The sequence below is a fragment of the Lolium rigidum genome, chromosome 3 (assembly GCF_022539505.1).
Source record: "Lolium rigidum isolate FL_2022 chromosome 3, APGP_CSIRO_Lrig_0.1, whole genome shotgun sequence".
NCBI classification, from domain to species: domain Eukaryota; kingdom Viridiplantae; phylum Streptophyta; class Magnoliopsida; order Poales; family Poaceae; genus Lolium; species Lolium rigidum.
Genome location: NC_061510.1, coordinates 106,620,178 through 106,632,079, shown reverse-complemented (window position 1 = coordinate 106,632,079; position 11,902 = coordinate 106,620,178). Strand labels below are relative to the sequence as shown.

At 44.6% G+C, this 11,902-nt stretch overlaps 1 long non-coding RNA gene across 6 annotated transcripts; it reads right to left on the bottom strand.

The window, feature by feature from the left end:
* Positions 1 to 3,932: 3,932 nt before the first annotated feature.
* On the bottom strand, positions 3,933 to 9,329 carry LOC124702112. Of its 6 annotated transcripts, XR_007002337.1 has the most exons (10): positions 9,086 to 9,329; positions 8,739 to 8,984; positions 8,599 to 8,644; positions 7,468 to 7,850; positions 6,290 to 6,351; positions 6,082 to 6,155; positions 5,593 to 5,655; positions 4,623 to 4,780; positions 4,435 to 4,534; positions 3,933 to 4,325 (listed from the first exon to the last, which is right to left on the bottom strand). It is a non-coding gene; the product is annotated as an uncharacterized LOC124702112 (long non-coding RNA). The 6 variants fall into 6 exon arrangements; XR_007002339.1 differs by having other exon boundaries at positions 7,468 to 7,865; positions 8,739 to 9,329; XR_007002336.1 differs by having other exon boundaries at positions 8,739 to 9,329.
* Positions 9,330 to 11,902: the final 2,573 nt, after the last annotated feature.

Genomic DNA, 11,902 nt, shown 5'->3' with positions numbered 1-11,902 from the left:
TGGGAGAGAGAGATAAACCACATAGCTACCGGTACAGCCCTTAGCCTCGGGGGAGAACTACTCCCTCCTCATCATAGGAGACAGCAACGGCGATGAAGATGGCGGTGGTGTCGATGGAGATGCCATCCGGGGGAAATTCCCCGTCCCGGCGGCGTGCCGGAACAGAGACTTCTGTCCCCCGAATCTTGGCTTCGCGATGGCGGCGGTTGCGTAACTTTTCTCGTATCGTGGCTTATGCTTTTAGGGTTTTCGCGACGGAGAGGCTTTATAGGCGGAAGGGCAGCCTCAGAGGGGTCCTGGGGGACCCACACACTAGGGGGCGCCCCCCCCCCCCTTGGCCGCGCCGCCATATGGGGTGGGGCCCCCTTGGCTCCCCTCTGGCCCCTCTTCGGTGCTCTAGAACCTTCCGTGAAATATAAGATCGTGATTCCGAGAATATTTCCTGTGTAGGATTTCTGAAACCAAAAACAGCAGAAAACAGGAACTGGTGCTTCAGCATCTTGTTAATAGGTTAGTGCCGGAAAATGCATCAAAACGATATAAAGTATGAATAAAACATGTAGGTATTGTCATAAAACTAGCATGGAACATAAGAAATTATAGATACGTTGGAGACGTATCAGTGCCCATGGTGGAGGAAGGAAGATGGGAAAGGAGGCCTTTGACACTGCGTGTGGGAGCTCACCATCGGCGGCCTCGGGCCGCTATTCCGTTGATTATCATAGCCGAAGGGCGGATACTCCGAGTTGGCATTCGTCAACTCTTCTTCAACCTCCAGGCCATAGCGCCATTAGTGATGCCCTCCTGCAGCTTCAGTGCGACGGTCCACACATCAATTGTGACCCAAGTGGTTTCGTCCCCGACGTCGGAGATGATGGTCACGCTTTGAAGCTAAGATCTGAGCTCGGTGGAGAAGGACCAAATAACGTTTTACTTTTTAGATCTAGGTTTTTTTACAATTCTGAAGGACTTGTTTGTAATTTCTTTGTACTGTGAAATCCTCCTTATATGTAGTCCCACTGATATAACTAGATGATACCCCGCACGTTGTGGCGGGAATAAAAAGCATCTACATGTATGTAAATCGAGCATAACCATTTTGGATAAGTAAACTATTTGTGTAAAGACAAATGGCATAAATGCATGCTGAAAATTACATCTTGCAGTATATAAGAATGGTGATGTTGATGGAATGTGGTACTCCGCTGAAATTACCCAACCATTCACACGGTTGAAACCTGATGATTAAGAGGCTGCTTCCATTGAGCATAGACATGTATATCTATTTGCTAATAAATATCGTACATATAATCTATCATTGGTAGATATATGGTTCTTCCAATACATATATAATCATCCAATTTCTTCTTCCCTCAAGCTCTAGTTGTGCATTCCCATAGTTGGCAAATGGCATATGTGATAAGTAACTTAAAACACACCATAATCTGAATATGTAGTTAAAAATACTCCATAATCTATAAATGTCGCCTTGAGTATATGATATCCAATTAGTGAAAAATGAAAACACAAATACATAGACATGGAGGATATAAACACAATTAGGTAACATTGTACTGGCTCAAAATGACTTCAAAATGGACATTATCATTACTCACCTGTACCCCAGGTGCTCAATTTCATGTACAGTTAGGTCTTTCATACAATAGAAGAAACCAATTTGGACCATATTAGAGTAGGAGCCGATGAGACATACAAATTTAGGAAGACATAAGCACTTGAGATATCCCAAACACATAAGAAACATAGAGAAGAGCTCTCGAAGAGTACATGCAGTGGGGAGATACATGCGGCATCTGATTTCCCTGCAGTTTAGTTCTGGGAGATGGGTCAGTTCTAGAGCCCATCTTGGAACTCTCTGTTTCCATAATGAAAAGTCAGATGAAAGGAAACATCAAGAAAATCAGCTTTCCAACTTACAAATATTCCATGCCCACCATGGCCGAGGTGGAAGATCGTTTGCTAGTAAATCCTTGAATCTTAATGAGAATCCATCTGAGCCAAAACATGGGAAAATCAGCCTCCTATCTCCGCCAAATATTCCATGCCCACGAACAAATGATCCGTTGTGCCGGCCGAGGCGAGAATATCGCTCACAGGAGCCATGGTCGCTACCGGGCATGACCTATGCATGATTAGTCCGTGTTATGGGATGAAGAGGGGATTCGTCATATGGAGATGAAGTATCCTGATAGGAAGGGGAAAAGAAGATGTATGGCGTGGTAGGAATGGAAGGGGAAGAGAGATCCGTGGAAACTTTAATGGGAAGGGAAGAATGTGAAGCATTTGCAGGTGAGGAAGCCATAGATCGCGGCCGCGGAGAGGGCCACCAAGGAATACGAACAGCGACCGGCTCTTTTTTCTGCGGGACGAACATCGATCGAATCAACACGACCACGAGAGCCGGCGTCTCGTTCAGCCCGCGTAGAGACGCCCAGCCCACGGAGGCACGGACGAAGAAGGCACGCCCAGCCCACGCGGAGAGTGCCGGACAGGTAGAGTCGTAGGGAGCTGGACGCGAGGGACGTCGGACGACAGCATCCAGGAAAAAGTGATGACGTGGAAGCACGAAAATGCAGGAAAATTTGGTAATGGGGATCTCCTATTTAGAGATAAAAGATACTACCTCCGTTTCAACGATTAAGGCGCCTTCGTTTTACGTGCTTTTTGTTTGACCAAGAATTATTTTAAAAAGATAAACATTATTTGTATGAAATTAGTATCATTAAATTTTTTTTTTCAATACGAATCCAACGATACTAATTATGTATAATATAGTTAAGATTTTGTTGCTTAATTTTTATGGTCAAACTTCGTCTTGGAATGCGTGTGCGCCTTATTCCCTGAAACGGAGGTAGTATAAGCAGTGTCTCCAGGTTCTTCGGGACCTCTCTCTGTTCAAAAAAAATAAATAGGTGCCTCCTAGATGTGCTTATAGAGATAGAATGTGAGTGCTTGCGTACATAGAGTTTAGTTTATATGTGTATTTGTGGACGCTGTGCTTTTTAAAATATAGGGAGAAAACTAAAAGAAGTTGCACCGTAATTTGCGTGAATCGCGGTTGTTTAGCACTGAGGTTGTGTTTGGTGGTTTGTCTCCGTGAACAATAATGTGGCAAAAATATCACTCCCTCTGTCCTATTATTATTGCTATCGAATAGTTTATTTTAAATTGAAACTATAACCAGACTCAGGAATTATGAAACGGGGGAGTAAGTATGTGTCTTTGACAAAAAAAAATATAGCGATAACTTTGGTACGGACCAAGGACGATAATCTATATATCGCGGAAGAGGTGAGTTTGCATATATGAAACATGGGGGCATGTGAACCCACTTTTTGAAAAGTTCCAGTTTGTGATGTCAAAACATGTTTTAAAAATCGAAACACAAAATGATTTCCCAGATGATCTCAAATATGTGCCCTGGACATGAGGTTCGTGACGAAAAAACTTTTTATTTTGTCTTGGCAAAAAAGTGAAAATTTGCAGGGCTATATAGTAGTATATATGTGACGTATTTTGTCTTTTTTAGATTCTGAAATAAAAAAGTGATTTCTCCGCGAAAACTTTCTACGCACACATGAAACATGCGTACGTACCCGGATATTTTTATTTCAGAATTTTTTAACATTTGGAAAATGTATTTCCAACTAGGGTTCACATGCACCCATGTTCAAACCGGACTTTTCCGGAAGAGGTTGTCAACTTTTCAGGGCCGTTGGCTGGGTCTGGTCCTGTAAAACGGCGAAGGACTCTGAGAATGGTGTATACTAGTGGTTGGGGCGCCCCATGGGGCGCCACCTAGCCGGTTAGTGGCGGCCCAATCTGAGCCCCATGATGGTCATCTAACTCACAAACTATGCAGTATACTCCAATAGATAGTACAATATTGATTATTTAGATGAACAAAACAATGAGATAAAGATTCCACAACCTGAATTGCATTTGCATTATGTGGAGTGCAGGATCACATCAAAATACGATAAAAGCCCCTTGCACTCATGTAAGAAGGTATAACTTCATAAATACAATTGATGGTAATATACTCCCAGGGCACAGTTTCCACAAGCAGGAGAAGGTGAGCTGGTCACCGGCCCGTTAGGCAGGAAAGGACTTGGCAGAGAAGAGCACATACAGTGCCTCTCGGAGCTGCTCCCTGTACCCCTTGTGCATTCGGATGTCGACCTTCCTGAGGTAGGGCACACCATCAATGCTCACCTTCAGAAATATCTCCTCAGCCTTCTTGGTGCTACTACTGGGTGGAAGGTGTTCCTCATGTATTGCCCTCACCGGCAGCCACCCTACAACTTATACCCCGGAAACAATTAATCTTTGTTAGCTTAACTATCTCATGCATCACATGCTACTGCAGTGTACTGCAGATTCTTCACAGATCTTCCGTGTGTGTCTGCTTACATGGTGGTTGTCGTGTCCTGATCGCTGTTCACAACAGACACCCTAGAGGCCTCGCCCCGGCTGTCGTCTAGCCTGCGATTCACCGGCGTCATCTTTGTCACTGTCATAACAACAATTTTTCCCTGGTTACATAGGACAGCCATTTCAGTCTTAAACGCATGAAGGGTTTGATTCAAGAATTCATGTACCTTCGCATGTGAAATTTGACTGCTTTGTACTTCTACATATGTGAGCATGCATGAGGGAATCCAAGAACATAGGAATTTCGTGAATAAAGATTTTGGGGGAGCCTGACCTGAGTAATATCTAGATTTTACTTTATATAGTCTGCTTGTGAATTGCCAGTCTACAAAAAAATTCAGTCAATGAATTGTTGCAGGTGAAACATGAAGCATGTTAAGTTCTGTGCAGCATCCATATGTTTTCAGCAACTACAGATCTTGTACATCACATCATCTACTAACTTGGTCACAACATTGCTTGCATAACTAAGGCTCACGAAAATCTCTTCATATATGGTATCGAAGAGAGTCAAACTTCTTCTAGTGTTTTTCTGGAAATTTCAGGACTGCAGTGAAGCTATAACAGTTTTTCAGCTAATCATAATAGTAACTTTTTGAGTTATATGGCATGCTGAAAATTTTATAATATTAGATACTCCCTACGGTCCATTCTATAGTGCCTTTAGTTTTTTGGCACGGAAATTAGCACAAGAATGTTCTTTACACAAGACACCTAGATTAACGATTTGGGATCAAAGTAAAATGAGGGAAATCGGTAACTTCCTAAATTAACATAACAAATCTCACAAATCTCTTTGGTTGACTCTCCATATATGTGCAGCTAGGTTATATTAAGGAAATAAAAACATTGCTTCCTAAATCTAAGGAACATGCAGTAGGAATCTCAATTAATTGTTTCCTTTTTGTATGGACTTTTTTCACGCATGTCATGTGGGAACTGACCGGTAATTGAAAAAGAGCCAAGCTACAACCTTTTATTCTGAAACAAATACCAAAAATATATAGGAATTATAGAAAGGAACGGAGGGAGTAGTAAACAAGAAAACTGTATTTCTATGTGTGCAGTTGGTGTATATAGACCTTTAGATTGGATACAGAAAGCAAATGAAAGCACGTTCAAAGAAAAAAATCTAACCTGAAGCATATAACTATTTTAATCATTCAAGCAGTGTTGTCAAATGAGTACCTGTGCTAAGACCTGGCACACAGATACAAAGGTATGAATTATGTTTCAGTACTACTGTACCAAATTGCACGTTTGCTGATAGATTAGTAAGTTATGCTCATCTTAAAAATTAATTCAGGTTGCAAAAGGTAACCATTCAAATTATTTTAGCAATCTCCAGTTGTAATTCAGAAGCAAAAATGTAGAGACAAAAACTGAATGAAGGACATGGAGTGGTAAAAACTTCTGAGAATAACATGCTAGGCAATAAGATGCGAACACATACAGATTTTTGGTCAATTTTTTTTCCACACATGACTATTATTGATAGTTTAAGTAATCCAAGACAGAACTATCAAGCTTATTTCAATTCCCATTGTAAGCAAGAATTTCTAAATAGTAGGCAAGTCAAAATAGACATGATAAATAGAAATCCTCAGGAGGACTTTGATCATTTACCTACAGAAATATCCATAGCTTTAAAGGGACATACGCACACATAATCGCTTGGGCGTTTAACTCTTTATATACCACTGAATAGGAAAAACAGTAAAAAGAATCTGAGAGGAGTCTCTGAACCCGAGGATGCAAAACCGCTAGAAAGTAGCAATCATGATCCATGAATCATAGCGATTGAACTATTTGATTGTAGTTCAATGATACTTACCAAACTGGAACTTTGCAGATCAGGTATCCGAAGAACACATGGCACATGTTCGGTTAAGTATCCTACAATGGCACCAAAAGAATCTAGTCATAAATTTGGACCGCTCCCAAATATAAGATGTTTTGGGAAGTCAATTCAGCTTACCAAAACATCTTATATTTAGGAACAGGGGGTACATCCAAGTCAAGCTACATTACTATTCTCGAATATGCATAAGTTCTGTACAATTTTACTTTGCAAATCAGCGAGCATTAAATATGTCAACAATGACCAACATATTCAAATAAATCAATAGAGAAACAAACAACTAAATTACCAAATTGGTACTAATAACAAACATAGAAAACCCAGTCATTCAAGAAATTTCTTACTTTCTTTAGATATTTCCTCTTGAACATAATACAGAGCTATTATCTGAACAATTGCATTCAAAAGCAGACATAAATAGTTGAGCAAAGTTTAACTGACTCGGTGTACGTAATCAGCAAGGCATGCAAAGAACAAGCACCATGCCGAAATCCTGAATACATTACACAAATGTGATAAGGAAAGAGCTGACTCTCTTTTCTAGCCAACTACGAAAACAAGGTAAGTCAAGAAATGGTGATAGCAAAGTTAATTGTACTTGATTATTGCATGGTCATTTATTCATATAGGCCATACTTGCTTTCTGGAGATGATAGAAAGATAAGCTTTTGCAGGCACAGTTATTTTACCATGGGATTCGCCTACTGCATTTTGTCAGCAAATAAGAAACCATGGTAACATGAAATCAATCTATTTGTTTCCAACAAAATAATTCAAATATAAACAAAGAATTTTCCACTTTAATGCTTATAGGTTCATAGGACTTCAATAGAATTCGCAAGCTTTTGCTAGGAGGTCCAAAATTTTGATTCAATGAATGTTCTTGTTGGGGAAAATGCAATGAACTGTTAAACTTCATATGAATAGAAACAATTGGTTTATTTCCATACATGTCACTGTTTTATAACATTGACCACAGAGCCTGCTGGGTTTCTTTTTTTGCTTTCTCTAGGAGGTCATCAAACACTGATCTTTTTGGCTTCTCAGTCCACTTGATATCCAATTCAAGCTCTTTAATCCGAAGGTACATAAAGAACAATTCGGGGACCCAATTTTATCGATTACTTGCCAAAGCAAAGAGAAAATATTACCTGCAGGATGAGCTGGGACACATTATGTGCCAATTCCACGGCAGCTCACCAAGCTATGTATTTGAGCCTCCTGGCCAACTGTGAACCATTGGGATACACTATGGTGCGAATTTTCTTGTGTCCAGCTGAGACTACATCATAAACAGCGAATTGGGAAGCTGACGGACGATTGGAGATACAACCTTGCCAAGCACATTTGGAGGCTAATGACTGAGATAACCTCTTCCAATGAAACCCTTGATGAGACAATGTTCCACCCCTCCACCAATAAACAGCAACATCACGAGAGTCAACTTTGAGCTCAACATTAAGTGCCTTCCTTTGTGGCTTTCTAGCAATTGCATCTCCCAAATATATATTGGACGAACGGATCAAGATAAGAGCTGCAGACCCAACAACTTCAACAGAGTCAGCTGGTTTTTGCCAATTTCCTAAGAAAACTCTAACTGCAGAGTATTATAATATAATCATGCAAAAGTTTATTACATGCAGATTAAATAAAGCATTTAATAAGAACAAGATATTTAACGAGTTACACCATGAGAAGAGGCTGCTGTAGTAACAACTCCCCGTGACAAAAATATCTCAATACATCTGTACAAAAGGCAGCATTGGTGACTGAATCACACTGGTATATTAAGACAGTACATAAGTTTATGCAGGTAACCTAGTTCACTTCCTTTTTTTAAAAAATCTCTTGGCAGGGGCAGGGGCAGAGAAAGGAAACTAACAGTGTCATCCAAGCATGGTATACAACTGCAAGTCAGATTAAATGACCATATAGTTTGTAATATGAAGGCCTACTGTTTGCTACATTTTATCGGTTCAATTATATCAACTGTAACCAGGCTCCATAACATATATTTGCATTAATCTACAAAAAGAACAAAAAAGATTGTCCAAATAGAATCGTGAAACTTGCCTCACCGAATATAAAGGTAATAGTTGTGATCATTCACATTGAAAAATAAACAACTGACACACTGAACCCGAGATGAAAGTTGGAAAATATATCTTCCTAACATTGATCGTGAAAGTTGGAAAATATAATTCAAACGTGACAGAAAAAAGAATTTCCAAATGACAGCAAGTCTACAATGGTTTTCTAAATAAACTCGTAAGCACACTCACCTTTCCCAACGTCTGAACCCGAGCCCGACGAGAGGCAGTTCAGGAGCTACATCAAAGGTTCAAAACAAATTCAGTTGCCTGCTAATTTGCAGCAATTTAGACTTCTAGACTAACCGTCCATTCAGATCACCGATGCATACCTGAGAGGGAGGGAATCAGGAAGACGCTGGGGTGCCCGATCTACAATCACCACCGCTGCTAGGGTTCTTGGCGGTGCCGGGCGTCTTTGGGAGATACATTCCTGGGCGCCAAGGGGGCGCAGTCAGCCACATCGAAGCGTCTCTGATCTGGGCGAGATACAGCTGGTGCCGATCTCGTGGCGGCAATGGCGGCCAACCTCCTTGCATCACACCGCTTCCTCATCCGCTCCCTGTAGCCGGCGCCATCTACCAAGAGATAAAGAGGAGAGACGAGAGTGAGAGCAAAGAGAAAAGAGAGAAGAGGGAGAAGTAAACCTGCACGAACACCCGCGCATCACGCTCCTCACCACCCCCCGCCGTGTGTGTCCCTGGACCGCACCACCTCCAGCAGCGTCTCATCCAGCATCGCCATGGACCCCCTCCGGCTTCCTCCATCTCCACGCCGAGAAGTGGAGGTCCGGCTCCAGCGCCTGGATCTCTCACCATCTTGCCTTCAGGTCAGCCAGTAGTAGGCGTGCTTGAGGGATGGCGGAGGAGATCGATGGCGAGGCGCAGCCAGGGTAGGGGGAGGCGGAGAGGCGGCGGCAGCAACGGGAGGGGATAGGGTTTGTTACAGCTCGGGCTGCTCGCGACCTCTTTTTCCCCTCCTTGCAATCTTTGGCTTTTTCCTTCTGAGACAAGCCAGTTACATAGTGACACGTGGACCAGGGGTGGAGATAATAAAAAGTCCATCGCCCAGCCTCTCCGCAGCAGGCGGGTGTCGTGGATAGCCCCAAAAGGCTCGCTAGGTGCTCGCACTTGCTTGTACTCAATCACGCGCGCGTTCCTGGTGATTGGCGCGCTTGCTTCTCGATCGGCCGGCTAGTTTCCCTCCCTCCCCCGGTTTCGCTCCAAGCGCAGATCGAGCACTCCCGTGTCGTGTAGTAGACGGCAGACCGCCCCTCTGATCACCCCACCGGCCGGCCACGGCCAGCTAGTTCCGCCGTCGCGGCAAACTAATGGTTACCTCCTGGCGAGTCCGTAGTGGCACCGGCCGATAGTATATTCCGCCGCGTCGTCAGCAACCTGGATCATCCACTTTTACCATATATATGACGAGGAAGCACACAGCGTTAACGATGCCGTCGAGCAAGCGATGATCACTTGCGCCCTCTCTCAGATACGACCTCCACCGTCGCCGTGGACTTTGGAGAGGTGAGCACTCTTCCCAAATTTAGTTTGGACGACGTCGTCTTATCATCAGCGAATAAAATACATGGGCGTCGCGGATCCCACCCGTTCTCGCTTCTCGCCCCCCACCACGTCGCTCACGCCAGCCAGCAAAGCCCGGCCGCTAGAAATCCCTCGTACGCCGTGGAGAAGAGAGGAAGACAAAGTGTTGAGATACATATTCTTGTATATCCGGATGTGTATCTTCTGTAGTTATGTATAGCGATACATATCTTTGTATTGATTATTGGACCCGCCTCATTCCTTGTATAGTCGAGGACGTGGCATATATATGTAACGCCATATGCACCCAATCAATACATTGTGAGTTGCATCCCTTTCTACATGGTATCAGACACCTACCGTTCCTAACCTAGCCGCCGCGCCCCTCCCTCCCCGCGCGCGCCGCCCCACCCTCCAACCCTAGCGCCGCCGCACTTGTGCCGCCGCCGCGTGTGCCCCTCCTCACACCGCGCCGCCGACGCACCTGCAGCCGCCGCCGCGCCTCCCTCCCCAACCCCGCGCCGTCGCCATCCCCCGCGCACGCATCATCATGTCGTCGGTCTCCAACGGCAGCAACCCCTTCGCCTACAACCCATGGACGGGGCTCATCCACGCCTACAACATGCCGGTGCCGCGCCCGCCGACTCACCAGGCGCACTTCACCGCAACACCGCCCTACGCCCCGGCCTTCACCGCCACGCCGCCATCCTACGCCCCGGCCTACCACGCTGCGCCCGCACCTAGCTCTTACGTCGGTGGCGGCAACTGGTTTATGGACACGGGCGCCTCGTCTCACATGACCGCTCACCCGGATAACTTTTCCCATTCCTTTCCCACTTCCACCGAGTCTCGCATCATTGTCGGAAACGGCGCCGGTCTTCCTATTTCTCACATTGGTTCTGCTAATTTTTCATCTACTTCTAAACCACTGTCTCTCAATGATGTCCTTGTGTCTCCCCAGCTTATTCAGAATTTAGTCTCTGTTAAAACTCTTTCTCGTGACAACTCCGTGACCGTTGAATTTGACGCTTTTGGTTTTTCTCGTTAAGGACGCCCGCACCCGGATGGTCCTCCATCGATGTGAGAGCCCCGGCGATTTGTATCTGGTGATGTCGCCTTCCACCCCCGGTGCCGCACCTCGTGCTCTCTCCGCAGGCGTTGATCTTTGGCATGCTCATCTTGGACATCCCAGTGCCAACACGCTTCACCAAATAATGAGGGGTTTTTCGTTTTCACACTACAAGAAAAGTTGCCATGGCCGACGAAGTTGAAGTCGCGCCGTGGTTGCTGGTGTACCATGGCCGACGATATTTGGTCCCTCCGTGGTGCATGTCAAAACTTTTTTTTTCTCGTTTTTGAGGCCACCTAGCCCGACGAAAGCGGACAAAACGTCGCGTATGGTGGCCCGGGACGTGGTGCATCTCGAAATCTCGGGTTCGCCGGCCGAGTCAACGCAAATCCGCACCGCCGAGGGATGTAGGGCCCAGATGGCAGCCTCTCGGCATTGTTTTTTTTCTCGATCGCGCCATCTCGTTCAACGTTCTCCGATCGAGCCGTTTACGATGCGGGATCATGGGTCCCGCATGTCATCCTCTATGAACCAAAATTCTTTCTATTCTTGGATTTTTTTTGACCCCCGATTTCCGGCTACTTCCTTTTTCTTTTGATCCCTTGCCGCCTTGGAAACGTTGAGACCGCCGCTCGCTAAATGGGACCTCGCATGTCATCCTCTATGTGCAATCAACTTTCTTTTCTTGGAGTTTTTTTGGCACCTCAAATTTGGTCACTTGCCTTTTTCTTTCGATCCCCGCCGCCTCTCAAACGGTGATACCGCCGTCGCTAAATGGGACCCGCATGTCATCCTCTATGTACTATAAAACTTTCTTTTCTTGGAGTTTTTTTTGGCACCTCAAATTTGGTCCCTTACCTTTTTCTTTCGATCCCCTGCCGCC